This window comes from Microcebus murinus, chromosome 11, assembly GCF_040939455.1.
Source record: "Microcebus murinus isolate Inina chromosome 11, M.murinus_Inina_mat1.0, whole genome shotgun sequence".
NCBI lineage: Eukaryota > Metazoa > Chordata > Mammalia > Primates > Cheirogaleidae > Microcebus > Microcebus murinus.
Genome location: NC_134114.1, coordinates 33,695,647 through 33,718,196, shown reverse-complemented (window position 1 = coordinate 33,718,196; position 22,550 = coordinate 33,695,647).

Genomic DNA, 22,550 nt, shown 5'->3' with positions numbered 1-22,550 from the left:
TTTCTAGGGGGCTGGTGCTCCTCTTTGGGGGTGTGTTTTCCGTTTGGTTCTTCATATTTCCTGAGTTCTTTCTCTGATTTCTTCCCATGTCGATCAGTTGTTGTTTCTTTCCTTAGGTTATTGTTTGGGTATTCACACACCTTGTTTAGTTTCTGAGACGTTAGGTGGTGCCTGTGGGTGAAATTGGACCACTCCCTGTATATTGAGTCAGTGGGTGCCGTGGAAAGGCTGTGCAAGATGCCGTTCCTGTCAGTAGGTGGCGTTTGCTTGGAGGAACAGGCTATGGTGTTGATTTTGAGTCCTGTTATCAGCTCTCGTTCTGGGCGGAGCTGGGTTGGGTAAGCCTGCCCTCAGGCCGTTAGCAGGGGTCAAAGTTCTGTTCTCTGCTTCCAGGGAGAGCTGTCAGGGCGGGGCTGGAATGATCCTGCTCAGCCAGAAAGTCTGGGTGTGGGTGTGGGGCTGTCTGAGACCTGCAGTCTGCAGCAGGCCTGGCTTCTTTCCACCCTCCCCAACTCCGCAGCTACTCCTGGGCCTCTGCCAGCAGGCCAGACCACAAGCCACCAGGCCTCCCCGGACTTTGATGCCGGCGGGGAGATTCCCTGCACAGGAACGCCACCTGGGTTGGGCGCACGGCCTCCTCCTGGGAGGAGGGTTGCCCTCTAGGACCCGATCCGCCCCTGGAGGCACACAGACCTCAGTAGGCTGTTCACGTATAACCCTTCTGTGCCCTGGGCAATGCTAGCTCTCGGTGCAGGGGATCTGGTCTGCAGGTCCGACCTCTGGGTCCCAGAGTTCAAACTGTATTCCCACCAGGGAGAGGATTTCCGGTCCTAATTCACCCACAGGGAGCCCAAGCTTGGTCTATGTCTCTCAGCCTCTGAGTCGGCACCGTTTTCCTGGGAACAAGGTGCCAGCAGCACCTGGGAGGGCGGGCGGGGTCCCAAACGGGAAGGTCCCGTTCCCTGGAGGTGCCTCTGGCTGGTGGCTGTATTGTCTCTCTGGGCAGCCGCGGATAGGGTCGGCGGAGGGGAGGAGGAGGCAATATGGCGCCTGCCGCGCGGCTCGGGTCCGTGCACACGGAGGTGCCCGGAGGAAGTTGGGAACCTGGTGCCACGTCTGCTACAGGCTCACCGTTGGCAGGCGGCGGCAGTCTCTGGGCTGATGTCCACAGGTCTCTCCACCCGCTGGGGAGCCCACCAGCAGTCCCGAATGCAGGGGAGGGGAAACAGCAGATCCACCTACCCTTGCCGCTGGTCTCCGGGCTGCTCCCGGTGGTCTCAGCCTCCAGTTCTCCTCCGCAGCCTCCTCCCGTGGAGTCTCCCGGGGTCTCAGGTACCCCTCCTTCTGGCCCTTGTCCGCTGTATGCTCGTCTTCTTGCTTCTTTCCTCTAGTTTCTGCTAGAATCGGTCTTTTCTGCAGAGACCCTCTGTCTGGCGGTGTTATTCGTCCGCCATCTTGCTCCGCCCCCCCGACCTACAAGGTCTTGATTGACCTAACTCCTAACAGCATCTGCAATCTTATGTCAAGAAGATCCGCTATTTACACACAACATTCCAGCCACACTGGCTTTCCAAGTACTCTGAACTTTCCAAATTCTTTCCTGCTGCACTGTTTTTGTGTGCTTGCTGCGTTCATTGTCTTGAACAACTCCTCACATGTATGATTCCTCATTCTCACATTTCATAATATTCTCTATTATGGAGCACTTATTTTCCTCAAAATATTAATACCAATTTAAACATTTATCATCACACTTATTTTTACACATTCTATTTTTCCTACTGGCAAATAAGCCCCAAGTGAAAACAGAGATCTTGTTTGTTCTAATCCACCACTTGTATTGCCATTGCCTAGACCCATGCCATAGACATAACAGATGCTCAGCGAATATTTCTGAATGCCCGAGTGACTGAATGGGTACTTCAAATTCTGACACTTTGCTACATCTGTAAATAATTGAGTGATCTGAATGCCTAGATTTGGCTAAGAGCACAGACTCTGTGTTGATCTACTTAACTAGGACATTCTTAATAAATGCTTTCAGTTGTCATCAGTATGGCTCTCATTCATCTATTGATTCAAGTATTTGTTGAATGCTTGCATTGTGTCCCATTACAGGATAGCATAATACAATGCACACACGCCAACCAATCTAGGACACATCACAGGCCACATTAATATTAGTACTTTAAAATTGCTATTTCCAACTTCTCATCTTCTCACTCAGGAACTCAAATGTCTTGATCCTTCCCACCTCTTTGACAACAAAAGGGATCATATATATATATATATATATATATATATATATATATATATATATACTCTAGTATCAGCTTGAAACTCCCCACTGTCCGCTGCTACTCCAAGCTCTGCCTTCACCATCATTGCTGTCTGGTTACTGTATACAGGCCTCTGATTTCATTAAGGTGCATATTTCTACCTTTTTATTTGCAACATTAATGTTCTCAATCCTAGCAGTACCACAAAAACAATGTTCCATCCTACTATATTAAGCTCCATTGGAAGTGGGTAGGGTCCCATAGTAGGACAGCTTGGGCATCTGAGCTATTTAGAGTAGACTCACAATACAAGTAGACTCAAAAACATGTAAGGCTCAAATCAATAGAAGTGCCTTTCTGGACCATGTGAGATAACAGGTTGGTAGGGCTGCTGTCTCCCATGGAGTCATACAGAGACCTAGACTGATGAAGTTTCTGCCATCTTCATCATGAGGCTTCCAAAGTTCCCTTGGAGAGGTTTCCATTGCAAGCATCAGGAAGGAGAAAAGAGCATGAAGAGGATGGAGGAACCCTGTGTGAGCCTTTCACAAGCCAGGTCTGGAATAGCAATATTACTTATCATATTCCACTGGATACAACTCAGTGATCATGGTAACACCTCATCACAAGGAGAGATGGGACATGTAACATTTACCTGGGAAGTCACTTTCCGGTAACAATTCATGAATTTCTTCTTCCTGCCACAGCCTGTAATTGTTTCAGAAAATAGTGGAACATTCCTGTCAGTTCACACACAGCCCTTCAAGTCCCCAGGACAGTCACATGCTTCTAGGGTAGATATATTGGGATTGGTTTCAGGACTTGGCACCCCACATATCCAGACTTACCATTCCACTCTGATCTTTAGTCCCTTTTGCTCAATCTGCAAACTTCTGCAAGGGTTCAATGTTCTCCCTATATCCTGGTTTCCAGAGCTTTCTATTGAACCATAAGCTATATCTGTAACATTTCAAATAAAGTACAGTTTTTTACCTCCATGTAAACTCTTCAACCCTCAAACAAATCACTGAGAAAAAATAGATATTTTCTGGTAATAGTGTTGCTTAAAATCATCTACCAGTAAAACTCATACCTCAATGCCAATCTTTCTGGGATCTTTGTTAGAAATTTGAAATGAGCCTGGATATTGTTTGGAATTTATGAAGCCATAGGGGTTAGAGAAAGAATTCCGGATAAGAGATAAGACTTGAACAAAGCTCAACAGGAATTCATTCACCATTCATTTATTCATTAAATATGTACAGCTCTGAGATTCAGAGAAAGAAAATAAATTTCTGATTTATGAGCCAGATATTATATCCTTTACATTGCCTTTAAACTACTTAATGGTAGAAACTGTTCTTTATTCTTTTACTAATCTTCAAAAAATTGATTACAAATCACATTTCACCAAAAATGTAAAAGTACATCTTAGAGTTTAAAAATAATACTTGGAGGCCTGAATTCTGATTCATTGATGACCATCTTCTCTTAATCAGAAGTAAGATTAGAATAAATTCAAATAGATTATAGGTATTTTTAAGATGAAGTCAGGAAACAAGAACAAAAAAATAAGGCTGAAAATAAGGATAATATGTTTGAGAATTGTAAACTATAGGCAAGAATCCAAAATTCATAAAGTTCAGTCTTTAGAGTACTGGGTAAGTAATAAAATTTTGGAAAGTCAATAAGCTGCAACGTTCCAATCCTTCTTTCTGAAGGAAAGCTGGACAGGCCTGGCTTAACTGGCTGAAGTTTGAGGGACCACCTCAGAAGGCAGGAGTGCCTCTTGCTTGCATCTGTGGTGCATTGTGCCAGAGTCCAAATACCAAATTGTATTCCAAGAAGAGATGCCAAGGGTCAATTTGCAGAAATGTGTCCAAATGTGCTGTCAAAAGAAACTTGAGAGTCAAACCCACAACAGCCAGGAATCCAAGGAAGGCTACACCAGGAAACCATGGGTCAAAACTGGGCAATGACCAGAATCTAATGTCTTGGGCTGTCATTGTTTTAGTTGGGGTATAGTGTAGGATAAACCAGTGTATTTAAAGGTCCTAGAACAAAGAAGACAGCAAGAAAGTTGGTTTTTGAAAAATAGCAGGATAGAAATTAATTCTATCAGAGAAGATTTCTAGGAATGTGAAATAAGCAGTAATAAATGTAACTTCAGTTGAAAAAAACTGATCTTGGCTCTTCCTAAACATATTATATTGACTTAATTTTCAAATAGAATTTTGAATTTTAACCAAAAAAGTCATTGGTGTTGAATAAGAAATTATTTCCAGAAAATTTACATAAAATATTATAACTTTAACAAGTTCTAATTCACAAATCCCCCTTTGAAACAGTTTAATTGGTTGTTACCTAGCCAAAAAAAAAAAAAAAAAAAAAAAAGCAGAGATTTACAGAGTGAAGTTTTGATTATGATAGTTTGGGAATTTAATAGCCATATATTTTGAGTATAACTGTCTTAGATTGGGTTTCCCTGAAACAAACTCAAGATACAAGAATCCACGTGCAAGTGATTTATGAAGAAAGCACTCCCTGGAAAAGCCAGTAAAAGTGTGAGGCAAGCAGGAAAGGGAGGGGAATGATCCAAACAAGAATGCAATTTCAGGAAAAGCCCCTTCCCTGGAGAATAGCTGCAACTCTATTCCACCAGGGTTCTCAGTGGTGTAGATGTAGGCTATGCCTCAGAGTTATCCTGCCCCAGCATAAGAGAGCTGGCTTCCATGCTCTTGCATTGCCCCAGACCATCATTAGCTAAAAGTCATCCTGAGTGGACATAAATACCAGACACTTCTAGCTCTTTTCACAGGCAGATGAAGGTAGTCCTATTTTGAGCAGTCATAGGTACAGGTTGCTGGAAGCAAAGGTACAACCAACCTAGGATCAGGGCTCAGTGAAACAGTAAAGGTATCTGAGGGAATTTGAGCAGAAGATTGATAATTGTGGTGGTTATTACAGGTTATTTTAGTTTATGTATGTGTCTCAGTCTGTTTGGGCTGCTATAACAAAATACCTTAGACTGGGTAACCTATAAACAACAGAAATTATTGCTCATAGTTTTGGAGGCTGGGAAGTACAAAATCAAGATGCCAGCAGATTCAGTGTCTGGTAAGGGCTTGCTCTCTGCTTAATAAATGGTGCCTTGTTGCTGCATTCTCACAAGACATGAGGCACAAGGAGTTTGCTCAAGCCTCCAAGGATACTAATCCCATTCTCGAAGATGGAACTCTCATTCCTTAATCACTTCCCAAAGGCTCGCCTTCTTAATACTATCACATTGGATATTAGGTTCCAAAATATCAATTTTGGAGGAACACCAACATTCAGGCTATAGCAGTATATAAACTCTGTTCCATGAAAAAATCCTTTTTACATGATCATATGATTAAATATTATTTTATAAGAAAATAACATTTAAGTCAATTATAACAAAAATTAGAAATCAAATAGTGTATTCTACTTCTTAATCATAACAAAAATAAACCCATAAACCTAACCATATAATAAAAATTCTAAAAGTAAAGAAAAACAGAAATTATCTAGGATGACAATAAATTGACCTAGCAACATAATTTTATAATGGCTGAAGAGAGTGTAAATTCACCCATCACTATCAAGGCATAATGGCATGAATTAGATTAAAAGATAAATTATAAGAAAAATATAAGGTACAGAGGGATGATAATTGCATTATGATAAAATATATTATAAATGATAATATTGCATGAGATTTGACATTTTAAATGAAAATGCTTTTAAGATGTATTTACAAAATCTGTAAGACATTCAGGAAGCATTTGATAGATGTGAATTATAGAGTGGGATTTAAATTCAATTGTACCTGTCAATGCATAATTAAAACTAATTATGAACATACTAAGATCAATACTATTCCCCAAATATATATGTAAAAAAATTTTTTTTGAGTCAGTCTCACTCTGTTGCCCAGGCCAGAGTGCTGTGGCATCAGCCTAGTTCACAGAAACCTCAAACTCCTGGGCTCAAGAGATCCTCCTGCCTCAGCCTCCGGAGTAGCTGGGACTATAGGCATGAGCCACCATGCCCAGCTAATTATTTTTTATATATATTTTTGGTTAGCCAATTAATTTCATTCTATTTTTAGTAGAGACGGGGTCTTGCTCTTGCTCAGGCTGGTTTTGAACTCCTGACCTTGGGTGATCCACCTGCCTCGGCCTCTCAGAGTGCTAGGATTACAGGTGTGAGCCACCACGCCCAGCCTTGTAAAATCTTTTATACCAAAAATACTGATCATAAAAAATGAATTTTGTCTAATAAGTATTTATTCAAAAGCAATACATATTTCTTATCACAACTGAAGCAATCCAAAGATACATAAAGGAAAAAGTACTTCATAAAGCACTTTCTTCTAAAGCTCCCACAAATTCTCCTCTATTTCTACTCCCTCATGCAACCAATTTAAAATTGTTAACTATTTATTGTTAACATCTCTACTCATATTTGTACAAATATATGGATATGTGGGTAAGATTTGTTTTTGTTTATCAAAAATGATAACCATATATACACAGTACTTTTTACCTTCCCTGGCTCACCATCCTTCCAGATAAATATATGCAAACATAAATATATATGTACACATTTATCTCATTTTCAAATCAGAAAAAACTGTTCGATAATATGGATGACCCAAAATGTATTAAATCATTTCCCTATGAGTGATGGACATTAAGGATGATTCCTTTTCTAGATCACTATAAAGAATGAGACACTAAAAATCTTGTTCCTATGTCCTTATATGCCAGTGTTTTATTTCTAATGGATAGATTCCCAGAATTGGAATTTCTGGGTCAAAAAGTGTGTAGAGGAGCAAGATGGCGGGCAAATAACACCACCAGACAGAGTGTCTCTGCAAAAAAGACAGATTCTAGCAGAAATTAGAGGAAAGAAGCAAGAAGACGAGCATACAGCGGACAAGGGCCAGAAGGAGGGGTACCTGAGACCCCGGGAGACTCCACGGGAGGAGGCTGCGGAGGAGAACTGGAGGCTGAGACCACCGGAGCAGCCCAGAGACCAGCGGCAAGGGTAGGTGGATTTGCTGTTTCCCCTCCCCTGCATTCGGGACTGCTGGTGGGCTCCCCAGCGGGTGGAGAGACCTGCGGACACCAGCCCAAGACCGCCGCCGCCTGCCAACGGTGAGCCTGTAGCAGACGTGGCACCAGGTTCCCAACTTCCTCCGGGCACCTCCGTGTGCACAGACCCGAGCCGCGTGGCAGGCGCCATATTGCCTCCTCCTCCCCTCCGCCGACCCTACCCGCGGCTGCCCAGAGAGACAATACAGCCACCAGCCGGAGGCACCTCCAGGGAACGGGACCATCCCGTTTGGGACCCTACACCTGACTCAGGGGAACTCTGTGAGCTCCCTACCTGCCCGCCCTCCCAGGTGCCGCTGGCACGGTGTTCCCAGGAGAACGGTGCCGACTCAGAGGCTGAGAGACATAGACCCAGCTTGGGCTCCCTGTGGGTGAATTGGGACCGGAAATCCTCTCCTTGGTGGGGATACAGTTTGAACTCTGGGACCCAGAGGTCGGACCTGCAGACCAGATCCCCTGCACCGAGGGCTAGCATTGCCCAGGGCACAGAAGGGTTATACGTGAACAGGCTACTGAGGTGTGTGTGCCTCTAGGGGCGGATCAGCATCCTAGAGGGCAAGCCTCCTCCCAGGAGGAGGCCGTGCGCCCAAACCAGGTGGCGTTCCTGTGCAGGGAACCTCCCCGCTGGCATCACAGTCCGGGGAGGCCTGGTGGCTTGTGGTCTAGCCTGCTGGCAGAGGCCCAGGAGTAGCTGCAGAGTTGGGGAGGGTGGAAAGAAGCGAGGCCCGCTCCAGACTGCGGGTCTCAGACAGCCCCACCCCCACACACAGACTTTCTGGCTGAGCGGGACCATTCCAGCCCCACCCTGACAGCTTTCCCTGGAAGCAGAGAACAGAACTTTGACCCCTGCTAACGGCCAGAGGGCAGGCTTACCCAACCCAGCTCCGCCCAGAACAAGGACACAAAATCTACAGTATAGCCTGTTCCTCTAAGCAAACGCCACCTACTGACAGGGACGGCATCTTGCACAGCCTTTCAACGGCACCCACTGACTCAATATACAGGGAGTGGTCCAATTTCACCCACAGACACCACCTAACGCCTCAGAAACTAAACAAGGTGTGTGAATACCCAAACAATAACCTAAGGAAAGAAACAACAACTGATCGACATGGGAAGAAATCAGTGAAAGAACTCAGGAAATATGAAGAACCAAACGGAAAACACACCCCCAAAGAGGAGCACCAGCCCCCTAGAAACGGACACCAATCAAAATCAGGCAACCAATATGACAGAAGAGGAATTTCGTATGTGGATCATAAGAACACTCACCCAGCTGCAACAACAACTCAATAACCAACACAAAGAAACCACAAAAAGTCTCCAGGATATGGGAAAAGAAATAGACACAATGAAGAAAAGTGTAACCGAACTCCTGGAAATGAAGAATCAATTCAAGGAACTACAAAATACAGTGGAAAGTCTCAAGAACAGGGTAGATCAAACAGAAGAAAGAATCTCAGAGCTTGAAGATAACACCCTCCAATTAAATAAACCAGTCACAGAAATAGAGCAGAGAAACAAGAGAAAAGAGCAAAGCCTACAAGAGCTGTGGGATTATGTGAAGAAACCTAATGTGAGGGTCATAGGGTTACAAGAAGGGGAAGAAGACAACACTCAAGGGTTGGACAAGCTGTTTGAAGATATAATAGAGGAAAATTTCCCAGGCCTTGCTCAAAATCTTGATATACAAGTTCAAGAAGCTCAGAGGACCCCTGGGAGATTCAATGCAAACAGGAAGACGTCACGACATGCAGTCATCAGACTGACCAAAATATCAACTAAAGAGGCCCTTCTAAGAGCTGTAAGACAAAAGAAGCAAGTAACATACAAGGGAAAGCCAATTCGAATAACATCAGACTTCTCTAATGAGACTTTACAAGCAAGGAGAGACTGGGGCCCTATTCTTACTCTTTTGAAACAAAACAATGCCCACCCTAGAATATTATTCCCTGCAAAACTAAGCTTCGTATATGAAGGAGAAATAAAAACATTCCCAGACATGCAAAGGCTCAGAGAATTCACCAAGACAAGACCAGCCCTACAAGAAGTACTTAAAACAGCGTTATGCAGGGAACATCATAATAATAACCCACGAATATAAAAACAACCAAACCCAATGATATTAAAGGCCAGATATTACAATGGCTCAAGACAGAAATCATAGCAACAACATCCAACCCAACAGAATGATCAGTAATCTACCTTACCTATCAGTTCTCTCAATAAATGTGAATGGCTTAAACTCTCCACTCAAGAGACATAGGCTGGCTGAATGGATAAGAAAATACAGGCCAAGTATATGCTGTCTTCAGGAAACACATCTAACCTGCAAGGATGCATATAGACTAAAAATAAAAGGGTGGAGATCAATATTCCAAGCAAATAGAAGCCAAAAGAAGGCTGGTGTGGCAGTTCTAATTTCAGACGATTTAGTTTTTAAACCAACAAAAGTAGTAACAGACAAAGAGGGTCATTATATAATGGTGAAGGGCACAGTCCAACAAGAAGAGATAACAATTTTAAATATATATGCACCCAACTTAGGTGCACCCAGATTCATAAAGCAAACCTTACTGGAGCTAAGCAAATGGATTAATAGCAACTCCATAATCGCCGGAGATTTCAACACCCCACTGACGGCACGAGACAGATCCTCCAAACAGAAAATTAATAAAGAAATAATGGACTTAAACAAAACTCTAGAACAATTGGGTCTGACAGACATCTACAGAACATTCTACCCAAAATCCACTGAATATACGTTCTTCTCATCAGCTCACGGGACATTCTCTAAGATTGACCATATCCTAGGACACAAAGAAAATCTCAAGAAATTTAAAAAAATAGAAATCATACCATGTACCTTCTCAGATCACAGCGGAATAAAACTAGAAATCAACCCTAACAGAAACTCACATTTCTACACAAAAACGTGGAAATTAAACAACCTCCTACAAAATGACTACTTCGTAAATGAAGAAATCAAGACGGAAATAAAAAAGTTCTATGAAGAAAACGACAATGGAGAGACAAGTTATCAACTCCTCTGGGACACAGCTAAAGCAGTTCTGAGAGGAAAGTTTATCTCCATAAATGCCTATAACCAAAAGACAAGAAGATCACAAATAGACAATCTAATGAAACGACTCAAAGAGCTGGAAAAAGAAGAACAGACCAACCCCAAACCCAGCAGAAGAAGTGAAATCAACAAGATCAAATCAGAACTAAACGAAATTGAAAACAGGAAAGCTATTCAGGAGATTAATAAAACAAAAAGTTGGTTCTTTGAAAAAATAAACAAAATTGACACACCATTGGCTAAGCTAACGAAAAGCAGAAAAGAAAAATCTCTAATAAGCTCCATCAGGAATAAAAAAGGAGATATCACAACTGATCCCAAAGAGATACAAGATACAATTTATGAATACTACAAAAATCTTTATGCACACAAACTGGAAAATGTGGAGGAAATGGACAAATTTCTAGAAACACACAGCCTCCCTAGGCTCAACCAGGAAGAAATAGATTCCCTGAACAGACCAATCTCAATAGCTGAAATAGAAACAGCAATTAAAAATCTCCCTAAAAAGAAAAGTCCCGGTCCAGATGGCTTCACACCTGAATTTTACCAAACTTACAAAGAAGAACTAGTACCTGTCTTGCAGAAACTATTCCACAACATCGAGAAGAACGGAAACCTCCCCGACACCTTTTATGAAGCGAATATTACTCTGATACCAAAACCAGGAAAGGATGCAACAAAAAAAGAAAACTACAGACCAATATCCCTAATGAATATAGATGCAAAAATTTTCAACAAAATCTTAGCTAACCGAATCCAGACACTTATCAAAAAAATAATCCACCACGACCAAGTGGGCTTCATCCCAGGGATGCAGGGATGGTTCAACATACGTAAATCTATCAATGCAATTCACCACATAAACAGAAGCAAAAACAAAGACCACATGATTCTTTCATTAGATGGAGAAAAAGCTTTTGACAAAATTCAACACCCTTTCATGATACGAACACTTAAGAAAATAGGCATAGAAGGGACATACCTAAAAATGATACAAGCCATATATGACAGACCCATAGCCAACATCATACTGAATGGGGAAAAATTGAAATCATTCCCACTTAGAACTGGAACCAGACAAGGCTGCCCACTATCTCCACTTCTGTTCAACATAGTACTGGAAGTCTTGGCTACAGCAATCAGACAGGAAAATGGAATCAAAGGTATCCAAATAGGGGCAGAAGAGATCAAACTTTCACTGTTTGCTGATAATATGATATTGTATCTAGAAAACCCCAAGGATTCAACCAACAAACTCCTGGAACTGATCAATGAATTTAGTAAAGTCTCAGGATACAAAATCAATACACAGAAATCAGAGGCATTCATATACGCCAACAACAATCTCACTGAGAACCAAATCAAAGACTCAATTCCCTTCACAATAGCAACAAAGAAATTAAAGTACCTAGAAATATACTTAACCAAGGATGTAAAAGACCTCTACAGGGAGAACTATGAAACACTGAGGAAGGAAATAGCAGAGGATGTAAACAGATGGAAATCCATACCATGCTCGTGGATTGGCAGACTCAATATCATCAAAATGTCTATCCTACCCAAACTGATCTAGAGATTCAATGCAATACCTATTAAAATCCCATCAGCATTCTTCACAGATATAGAAAAAATAATTTTACGCTTCGTATGGAACCAAAGAAGACCCCGAATATCAAGAGCAATTCTAGGAAACAGAAACAAAATGGGAGGCATTAATATGCCAGATATCAAACTATACTACAAAGCTATAGTAATTAAAACAATATGGGATTGGCACAAAAATAGGAATATTGACCAGTGGAACAGATGTGAGAATCCTGATATAAAACCATCCTCATATAGCCATCTAATCTTTGACAAAGCAGACAAAAACATACGCTGGGGAAAAGAATCCCTCTTCAATAAATGGTGCTGGGAAAACTGGATAGCCACCTGTAGAAGGCTAAATCAGGATCCACACCTTTCACCTCTCACAAAAACCAACTCATGCTGGATAACAGACTTAAACCTAAGGTATGAAACTATTAGAACTCTAGAGGAAAAAGTTGGAAACACTCTCCTAGACATTGGCCTGGGCAAAGAGTTTATGAAGAAGTCCCCAAAGGCAATCACAGCAGCAACAAAAATAAATAAATGGGACATGATCAAACTACAAAGCTTCTGCACAGCCAAAGAAATGGTCATGAAAGTAAACAGACAACCTACTGAATGGGAGAAAATTTTTGCATCCTATGCATCCGATAAGGGACTGATAACTAGCATATACTTAGAACTCACGAAAATTAGGAAGAAACAATCAAATAACCCCATTAAAAAGTGGGCAAAGGACTTGAACAGAAATTTTTCTAAAGAAGACAGAAGAATGGCCAACAAACATATGAAGAAATGTTCAACATCTTTAATCATCAGGGAAATGCAAATCAAAACCACAATGAGATATCACTTAACCCCAGTGAGAATGGCCTTTATCAAAAAATCTCCAAACAATAAATGCTGGCGTGGTTGCGGAGAGAGAGGAACACTCCTACACTGCTGGTGGGACTTGAAACTAGTTCAACCTCTGTGGAAAGCAATATGGAGATACCTTAAAGCGATACAAGTGAATCTACCATTTGATCCAGCAATCCCATTGCTGGGCATCTACCTAAATGATCCAATGACACTCTACAAAAAAGACACCTGCACGCGAATGTTTATAGCAGCACAATTCATAATTGCAAGGCTGTGGAAACAGCCCAAGTGCCCATCAATCCAAGAATGGATTAATAAGATGTGGTATATGTATACCATGGAGTACTATTCAGCTCTAAGAAACAATGGTGATATAGCACATCTTATATTTTCCTGGTTAGAGCTGGAACCCATACTACTAAGTGAAGTATCCCAAGAATGGAAAAACAAGCACCAGATATATTCTCCAGCAAACTGGTATTAACTGAGTAGCACCTAAGTGGACACATAGGTACTACAGTAATAGGGTATTGGGCAGGTGGGAGGGGGGAGGGGGGCGGGTATATACATACATAATGAGTGAGATGTGCACCATCTGGGGAATGGTCATGATGGAGACTCAGACTTTTGGCGGGAGGGGGGAAATGGGCATTTCTTGAAACCTTAAAATCTGTATCCCCATAATATGCTGAAATAAAAAAAAAAAGTGTGTAGATTTTTTAATTTGAAGGGTAAAAAGAAATTTAGTTGATAACCTAGTTTCCTATTTCACTGAGAAAACAGAAGCAATCACCGGGTAACTGTCATAACCTACCTGAGAAAAATTTACCACTTGCCAGTATATGTATCATATACCATGTCCTTCCAACCATTGTACATGAAATATCCATTCCTTTTTTTCCTGATCATTTACAATTTTTTTAATTTTAATTTTTTATTTCAGCATATTACAGGGGTACAAATGTTTAGGTTACATATATTGTCTTTGCCCCGTGTGAGTCAGAGCTTCAAGCATGTCCATCCCCCAAAGGGTGCACACTACTCGCATTAGGTGTGAATATACTCATCCCATCCTTCCACCTGCCCAACACCAGATGAATGTTAATACTATATGTGAACCATATGTGCACATAAGTCTTGATCAATTAATATCAATTTGATGGTGAATACATGTGCTTGTTTTTCCATTCTTGTGTTACTTCCAGTCTCTTCACCCATACACTACATCTCATTCTCTCTTGCCTACTCAAGGGCAGTTTTACTCCTGCACTTCTCCCCTTTTCCTCTGTCTCCTACACAAACTCAAGCTTCCCATTTCCTCAAGACAAAAAAATCTTGGTATCATACTTGATTATTCTCTTTCTCTCATGTGCATATACAGTATAAAAATACAACAAATCATGTTAATTATACTCTAATACATATCCAGGATACAACCATTTTTCACCATCTTTAATGCTACAACCTTTGGTCATTTCTTTTTCCTGGATTATGTTATTATCACCCAAATAAGACAGTTCACATAATGGCTCACTCCTGGTGTTGTACATTCTATGGGTTTGGACAAATGTATAATAACATGTAGCCACCACTGTACTATTCTATAGAGTAGTTTCTCTGTCCTAACAATCCTCTGTACTCTGCCTATTCTTCACTCCCTTCTCCTGAACTCCTTACATGTAGTATATATCCCTTTTAGATTGCTTTCATTCAAGTAGTAATATGCATTTAAGTTTCTTTCATGTCTTTTCATGGCTTGATAGCTCATTTCTTTTTAGCACTGAATATTATTTCATTGTTGGATGTAACACAGTTTATCCATTCATCTACTGAATGACATCTTGGTTATTTCCAAATTTTAATACTTATGAATAACGTTTCTATAAACATCCATGTGAAGGTTTTTGTGCATAAGTTTTCAATTCATTTGGGTAAATACCAAGGAGTGTGATTCCTGGATCATATAGTAAGAGTATGTTTAGTTTTGTAAAAAACTGCCAAACTGTCTTCCAAAGTGGATGTACCATTTTCCATTCCCACCAGCAGGGAAATTACTTTCTTTTTTCCTCTGTATTGCCCTTCTTCCTCTGTCAAAGTATAGTTGAGTGTGTTTATATATTTCTGGACTTACTATTTTGTTTCACTGATATATTTGTCTCTTCTTTCACCAATATCTCACTGTCTTAATTACTGTAACTTTATAGTTCAGTGCTTTAATTTGGGTGATATAAGTTCTCTGATATTATTCTTCTCCTTCAATATTTTGTTGGCTACTCTGGGTATTTTCACATTCTATGTAAACTTTAGAATCAGTCTGTGAGTATCCACAAAGGAATTTGCTGAGATTTTTAGTGGTATTGCCTTAAATATATAGTTTAAGTAGGGAAGAACTTCCACCTTGACAATACTGAGTCTTCCTATCTATGGACATAGATTATTTCTCCATATATTTAGTTCTTCTTTGCTACTTTTCATAAGAGTTTTGTGGCATATAGATCTTATAGATATTTTCATATAGATCTTACACATATTTTGTTAGATTTAAACCTAAGTATTTCATTTTTTAGAGGTGCTAATGTAAATGGCACTGTGTTTTAACTTCAAATTCTATTTGTTCATTGCTGGTATATAGGAAAGTGATTGACTTTTGTATATTAACCTTATATCTTGCAACATTGCTATAATCACTGATTAGTTCCAAGAGTACTTTTGTTCATTTTTCATATTTTCTACATAGATGACCATGTTGTCTAGAAACAAAAACAGATTTATTTCACCCTTCCCAATTTGTATATCTTTTCTTTTCTTGCCTTATTGTATTAGTTAGGACTTCCAGTGTTATGTTTAAAAGCAGTAGTGACAAAGGACAACTTCACCTTGTTCCTAATCTTAGTGGGAAAACTTCAACTTTTTCCATCAGTAAGCATTACGTTAGCTGTTTAGCTGTGGATTTTGTGTGTGTGTTGTGTGTATTCTTTAACAAATTGACAAAATTTCCCTCTGCTCCTACTTTTCTGAGAGTTTTTATTATTAATGGCTATTGGATTTTGACAGATGATTTTTCTTTATCTATTGAAATAATCATGTGATTTTTCTTCTTTAGCCTGTTGATGTGATGGATTACATTAATTAGAATGCTGATCAGCCTGAGTACCTGTGATAAATCCCTGGTCATTGTGTATGATTCTTTTTATACATTTTTGGATTCAATTTCCTAATATTGTTGAAGATTTTTGCATCTATGTTCATGAGAGATACCTGTATGCATTTTTTTGTCTTGTAATGTATGTCTTCATCTGGTTTTGGTATTTCAGTAATGCCGGCCTCATGGAATAAGTTAGAAAGAATTCTCTGTGCTTCTATCTTCAGGGGTAAGAAATTGATATAGTTTCTTGCTTAAATATTTGGTAAAATTCATCAGTGAATCCATTTGAGCTGTTCCTTTCTGTTTTGGAAGGTTATTAATTATTGATGAAATTTCTTTAATAGATATAGGTCTATTCAGATTGTCTATTTCTTCTTGCATGAGCATTGACAGATGGTGTCTTTCAAAGAATTGGCACATTTCACCTAGATTATCAAATTTGTGGGCATAAAATTGTTCATTATATTCCTTTATTATCTATTTAATTTCATGAAATCTATAGGTATGTTGCTTCTTTCATTCTGATGCTAATCATTTACATCTCTCTCTTTTTTTCTGAGTTAACCTGCCAGAGTTTTATCAATTTTATTGAGTCTTCAAATAACTACATTTTGGTTTCATTGATTTTCTCTATTGATTTCCTACATTCAATTTTGTTGGTTTATGCTCTAATTCTTATTATTTCTTTATATCTGCTTACTTTGGATTTAATTTGCTCTTCTTTTACTGGTTTCCTAGGGTAGAAACTTAGATAATTGATTTTCTTTTTTTTTTTACTATATGCATTTAATGCCATAACTTTTCCTTTTTGTGCTATTTTTGCTGCATCTCACAAATTTTGATAGGTTGTGTTTTCATTTTCATTCACTTAAAAATATTTTTAAATTTCTCTTGAGATTTGTTATTTGATTGATGTGTTATTCAAAAGTGTATTTTTAAATCTCCAAGTATTTTGGAATTTTCCAGCTATCTTTTTAGTTTGATTTCTAGTGTAATGGCATTATAATCTGAAAGCAGATATTGTATAATTTTATTTTTTAAAATTTGTTAAGGTGTGTTTTATTGCCCAGAATGTGGTCAAAATTAGTGAATGCTCCATATGAGCTTGAGAAGAATATATATTCTGCTGTGTTTAGTTGAAGTAGCCTATAAATGTGTACTATATCCAGTTAACTGATGGTGCTGTTGAGTTCAACTACTTACTTTTCTGTCTGTTGGATTTGTCCATTTCTGATAGAGGGGTATACAAGTCCACAATAATAGTGGATTAATCTATTTCTCCTTGTAGTTCTATCAGTTTTTGCCTCAAGTATTTTGATGCTCTGGTGTTAGGTGCATACACATTAAGGAGCATAGGGTCTTTTTAGAGAATTGACCCCTTTATTATTATGCAATGCCCCTCTTTATCTCTGATAACTTTCCTTGTTCTGACATTTGCTTTGTCTGAAATGAATATATTCCTTTTTTTTTTTTGATTAGTGTAGCATGGTATATCTTTCTCCATCTTTCCTTTTAATCTACATGTGTCTTTATATACATTGTATTTTTTTAGTCAACATATAGTTGGGTCTTATTTTTTTCATCTATTCTGACAATCTCTATTTTTTAATGATTTGTTTAAACCATTGATGTTTAAGATGATTATTGAGAGATTCAAATACTATAATATAGTCACTATTGTTATTATTTTAAACAAACTATTACCTGTTAGATCAATTAAAAGTAAGAAGAATTTAAATGTATGATTTCAATGCCTAATATCTACAATCCAGTATTGAATAGAAGGAAGTGTACCCCTCTCTAGTGGTCTAATGGCTAGGATTCAATATTGAATAGAAGTGGTGACTATGTACATCTTTGCATTATTCCAATATCTGGGGCAAATATTCAACAATATACCATTTTATATGATGTTAGCTATAAATTTTTATGTATGTCCTTTATCAGATTAAGAAAATACCTTTCTATTCTTAGTTACTGATAATTTTTGTTGTAAATGAGTGCTGAGTTTTCTCAAATGCCCTCTCTGTATTTCTTGAAATTGAGTTTTCTTTTTTTATCCTATTAAAATGGTGATATACATAGATTTATTTTAAATATTAAAAAGAGTTGGGCATTTCTTGGGATAAATTTCACTTAGTCGAGATTTAATATGCTTTTTATAATTTGCATGACTTCATATAGTAACATTTTGTTAGTTTTTTTGTGTTTTTTGTTTATATTCCTGAGGGATATTGGTCTTTATTTCTTTTGGAATGTCTTTGTTAGACTTTCTCCTAGTCTCATCAGATAAGTTAGGCAGTAACTGGTCCTCTTTTCAATGAAATATATTCTGTAATTTTAGTGTTATTTTTTCATCAATATTTCTTAGAATTCATCAGTGACATCATCTTGATCTTTAGTTTATTTAGTTTATTTTCTCTAACAAATTAAATTTCTTTAAGTGGGATGGGTCTGTTATTCATATAAGTTGGGAGTCACTGAGCTTCTGTAAATCTATGAATTTGTGCCTTTCACCTAGTTGGAAAAATTTTGGCCACTATTTTTTCACCCTTTCCCCCCCCCCCTCTTTGCCAAGTATTCCTCTTCTATCTTTTGGGACACAAGTTACATATATATTAGAATTTTTAATATTGTACAACAGTTCCCAGAGTTTCTTTCAATTTATTTTATTTTCAATTTTTTTCTGTGTTCTTCAATATATAATTGCCTGATTCTTCAGGCATTCCTGAACCAATTCTTCAGTTCCACTGATTCTTTCCCTTGAAATCTCCATTCTATTATTAAGTAAAATTTTCATGGAGGATGTTGTATTTTTCAGTTCCAGAATTTCTTTTTGTTTCTTTTGAATAGTTTTTATCTATCTGCTTAGATTTCTACCTTTTGAGTCATTGTGAGCATATTTTTCTTTATCTTAATATACCTTATCGAGCATAGCTCCTTTAAAGTCCAGCTATGCTAATTCCACCTTTGGGTCATCTTGATATTGGTGTGTACTGATTGTCCTTTCTTTTAAGAAAGGTCACATTTTCCTGATTCTTTGTATGTTAAGTGAATTTCAGTTGTATACTAGACATTGTAAATGATATCTTGAGTATTCTGTTGTGTTCTTCTGACTGATTAATTTGATTGGACTCAAACTCTGTAGTAGCTTAGATCCTAGTTCAGTTCCTTTATATTTGGCTGGGGTCTGTTCCACAGATATATGTTTTAGTGGTTAGACAGATATTTTTTTTTCTGCCAGAGAATTGTATACAATATACACAGAAAATTTGGGGCCCCCATTTGCTCGCTCTATTCTTACCAGGATTGCTCCTCACTTTCCAATGGTTAAGGCTGTCATTCTGTCTTTTTATGTGTTTGGCCAGAAAGCTTGTGGTGGCCCATCAGAGATTTGATCATACCGCATGGTCACTAACTACAGCCTACTCTCGGGCTTCTCCTTTCATAGTCACAAACTCTTCCAGAATGCCTGAGATATGTACCATATCTACATATGATAATGGCTGGCAGAAGAGAAGAGACATCTCTTTTTATTTATTAGTGAGGTTGCCAGAAGCCTTCTCCTATGCCAGAATGCAGTCTCATGTTCATCCTAAGGCCAATCACCAGCAAAGCAAATATATTATATTTGGCTCAGTGAGTTATATGGCCTTAAGGAGAAGGGTGGGTTCACCAAATTAGTTAGAGATTCTGTCACAAAGGAAAAAGCTGGTAGTAGTTCTTGGATAAGCAGCAAAATCGTGTCTGCTATATAACCCTCTGCATTGCAAAATTCCAGAAGACACTTTTCACATAGACTAACACAAGAATTGTGTAATGTGGTGCTGTTAAAATTAATTACTACATAATTTATAAAAATAGGATTGGCAAATTCATAAAGTGAAAACTAGGTTTATTTCGATCTAACTGCAGAGCCACTTAAACGGGAATGAGATCAGTGTTGGTTAAAATTTAAAGTATAGACACTCTAAGCATAGTTAAAAAGGAACCAAGAGATCATTCTGGGGGGAAGCATACAGATTAATATATAATCATATTAACAAAAAAATATGGACAGAAATTCTTAGACTAAGATTTTTCTAAAAAGCCTATAGTAAGTTTTCTCAAAAAAAAAAAAAAAGAAAAGAAAAACAAGAAAGTTATATTAGGGTCCTCCAGACAATAAATCAATTATATATATGTATGTATATATATATATATATATATATATATATATATATATATATATATATATATATATGGAGAGAGAGAGAGAGAGAGGAGATTATAAGGAATTAGCTCACAAGGATTATACAAACTGAGAAATCCCAAAATCTGTAGTAAGAAATCTGAATACTCAAGAGAACCAGTGGTGTAGTAGTTTCAATCCAAGTCTGAAGGCCTGAGAACCCACAGAGCCAATAGTCTAAGTTTCAGTCTGAAAGTCAAAGGCTTGCCACCCAAGAAGACTTGATCTTCCAGTTTGAGTTCAAAGGCAAGAATAGTATAATGTCCCAGCTCACCCAGTCAGGAAGGAGTTCCCTCTTATTCATAGGAGGGTGAGACTTTATGTTTTATTCACGCCTTCAATTGATTAGATGAGGCCCACCCACATTAGAGAGGGTAATCATCTCTACTGAGTCTACTGATTGAAATGTTAATCTCATCCACAAGCACCCTCACTGACACACCCAGAATAATGTTTGACCAAATTACATTTGAGGTAACTCATGGCTTAAACAACTTGAGACATATAAAATCAATCATCACAGAAGTATATCATGAGGTTATAGTAAAAACGAACTTCTCTGCTTAAAGAATTATTCCTAGAAGATGACAGGATCAAAATAGGCAGTGATGAAATTGAGTTAGTTCAAGAGTAAAGACTAATATTAAAAATTAAATCATCTTTTCACATGGATGAAGGGAAAGCCAATGATTTTTTTCTGTGGGATAAATTCCTGGAAGTTATATAATTTTTCTTCTCATTCATACAGTTTTTGACAATTTATTGTCAATTAATTCCTATTGGCTGAGAACTTCCAACTCCAGTGTCATTGAGGACTATGAAATATTAAAGATGTGGATGAATAATCAGACAGGCTGAATAATCAGGTAGGCTCATCTCTTCAGCACTACCTACTCTTGGTTTCTTTTGGTTTCTTATTTTAATCACGCACTGTGGACTTGACTTCCAACCCCTTCCATCCTACAATACCTAGATTTATGACAACATCTTTTTATGAAAAAACTTAATATGACTTAAAAAATATATTTAGCTGGAGTTCCCTTTTATCTGCATTTGCATTTATTTACGCACTATATTACTCATTATATTTCTTAAAAAAACAACAAAATTGTATACTCTGTTAGCTATAAAATATTAGTATCATGAAAAGAATATTAGAAAGCTATGGCACATGGCTCGTAAAGGTTCTGTCATTAAGTAACTGGACAATCCAAGGAAAGTAATTTTCCTTTTATGGATCATAATTGCTTCATGTGCCACTGCAGGGGAAAAAAAATGAAAATAGAGTTTGGTATAAGATAGGCCTTTCAGTTCCATCATTCCATGTTTCAGTGAAATAAGTAACAAGGTCAGGCTTTCTGTGTTAAATACCATCCATTCTTATCATTGCCGTAGTGTGCTGTTAATACAGTACATATTTCTTTAGTCTGAGTTTCATGAGTTAGAGAATTTTAGAGCCGAAAGGTCTTTATCCCTTTGTCTAAATATTATCCCCAGGCCATACAATTATTAATGTCAGAAGCAGAAATATGATCTAGATTTCCTAACTTCCAGGACTACTTCTTTTCTTTCTGTTCCTATTCATCTGAAAATATAATAATTACAAAATATGTAAGCCTAAACGAATATTTTGAATTTCTCTTTCCTCCCCATATGAACATTATGAAAGACACTATTTGTGAAGTTAATTAAAGCACAGGTTATCAGGCATTGGTTGTTCCACATCTCACTTGCATCCTGGGTAGATTCAGCATTCTTCAGCAATATGAAAGTCTAAAGAGTGAAAGCGAAAAAGTTGTTTATTTTCCTATAAGAAACACTTTCCAGGAAATACACTTTTGTCAGAAAATAAATCCAGAATAATACTCAACAGCATACAGCACACACATCTGCTGAGGCAAACACTGATTTGTTTCAAAATATTGTCCAATTTAAAACACATGGCCTTCACACTCTATATATGTCATTTTATTATGAAAAACCATAAAATATCTACTAGTTGGAGATTCTTTCACTGGTGTTTCTATCTTTACCAAATATGTGGTTTTCTTGCTGTCTGTATTTCATTTCCCTTGCTTATTTACCAAACAAAAGCATGTTACTTTTACTAACTTTAGTAACTAGACCATAGTTCTAGAAATAAAACTTACCAAAAAATTAAGTGATGTTTTAGGTAAGGGGTCTTAAAATGGTGTCACCTTTGGAAAATCTACTCAAG